The 1,671-nt window shown below is 42.8% G+C and overlaps 1 protein-coding gene across 1 annotated transcript in view; it reads left to right on the forward strand.

Moving 5' to 3' along the window:
• Positions 1-1,671, forward strand: part of LOC141327161 (E3 ubiquitin-protein ligase TRIM35-like) — a 308,396-nt gene that overhangs the window by 207,341 nt on the left and 99,384 nt on the right. The window lies entirely within an intron of this gene.

The raw sequence follows: 1,671 nt of genomic DNA on the forward strand, positions 1-1,671 counted from the left end.
ACACATCTCATGTTGTTTTTTTTTTTTAATCTGCTAATGCGACTGGTATTCAAGCAGCTTTCTATGACAATAAACTGTGTTTCTGTATTAAAAATCTATTTCAAAGCTCTATATATGTATAAAAAAGAAGAATCATGATTTTAGCATGTAAGTTATTAAAGTTTAAAGCTTGAATAAATCTAAAGTGATTATAATGAGTCAGACAGTAATGTCCCCAAATGGAAAATCATTTATTTCACTTTCACTCGCTTCGTTGCCGTTGAATAATGTTTAAATGTTGATGTTTTTACGATGAAAGCAACTAAAGAGTAACATTAACTGGAAAATATCAAGGTCGTGTCAAAGCAGCTTTACAGTGTGTTCATAATGCAAGAGGACAATAACAAAGAGTCAGTTCATCATTGATTCATGGTCCACCGTTTATTGCTCTGGTACAAAATACACAAAATGAAGTGGAATTTTCTTAACAACAGCGTGGAGATTCTGAAGGGCAAAGCAGTCGTAACATCAAAACAACATTTATGCAATACATTTATATTTTCATGAAGAGCTGGCATCCAGATTCCAAAACAAATGTTGCGTGTCTGAAATCAGACGTTCTTTAATACACAAAAACAGATCAGAGAGGGCTGAACTCTTCGTCTGAACACTGAGACGCAAAGCTCAGCGGAGACAGAACCGGAGCGGCCGGCTCCAGGAGAGAGAGAGAGAGCGAGGGCGAGAGAGGGGCGGGGCTGTGACAGGGAGGGGCGGAGCATGGGGAGAGATGGGCAGGGCGGTGGGAGGGAGGGGCGGGGCATGGGGATAGAGGGGCGGGGCTGCGGGAGGCAGGGGTGGAGCATGGCAAAAGAGAGCTGGGGCAGGGCGAGAGAGGGGCGGGGCATGGGGAGAGATGGGCGGGGCATGGGGAGAGAGGGGCGGGGCGAGGAGGCGGCGGCGGGAGCGGAGGGGAGCAGTACGGAGACAGAGGCGAGAACTGAGGAGGCTGCGGAGGAAAGGTGAAGTTTCTGCAGGGGTAAAACACGCTCCTCTGTTTGGGTCCCACCATCAGGAACTTCTTGGTGTAATTGTTGAGCGTGGACACGCCGGACGACATGCAGCAGGTGAAGGCGACCCACGCCACGCTACAAACACCAGACACAACGGAGCTGTGAGTAAAGACACGCTCATATACGCAGATTCAAGACTGGAAAACACCACACGACTCTGTTTTCTGCTGGATTTCTGGGCCCGTGGTTCGGATTTTCACCGGTCCCATCGCAAAATAAATAAATACATAAAATAGTTACTCTTTTAGTCATCTTAAATAAGGTTGTTTTGACACCAACATCTTAGATAACAGTTAAAATCACAAATCTGGATTTCAACCTCGTTAGTACAGCAAAAATACCACCCTAACTAATATAAAGTTTAACCCTCTGGGCCTCCTCATTCAGGGGTCACACTTGGCTCCCTCGCGGTCAAAAGTGACCGAAGCCTTAAAAAGTAACTTTTTTTCTTCTTCAGGAAAATCAATTAAATATATTTTTGTTCAATAATATTTTGTGATTATTATTTAGAATTTTGAGCATTTTTTTATGAATCTATGCAATATTTATACAGTTTTAATGAGCAGTTTTTTCCCCACTAGAATTATATTTTATATTATATTTTTTAATTTAATTATGTATT

Source organism: Garra rufa, chromosome 1 (genome assembly GCF_049309525.1).
Source record: "Garra rufa chromosome 1, GarRuf1.0, whole genome shotgun sequence".
NCBI lineage: Eukaryota > Metazoa > Chordata > Actinopteri > Cypriniformes > Cyprinidae > Garra > Garra rufa.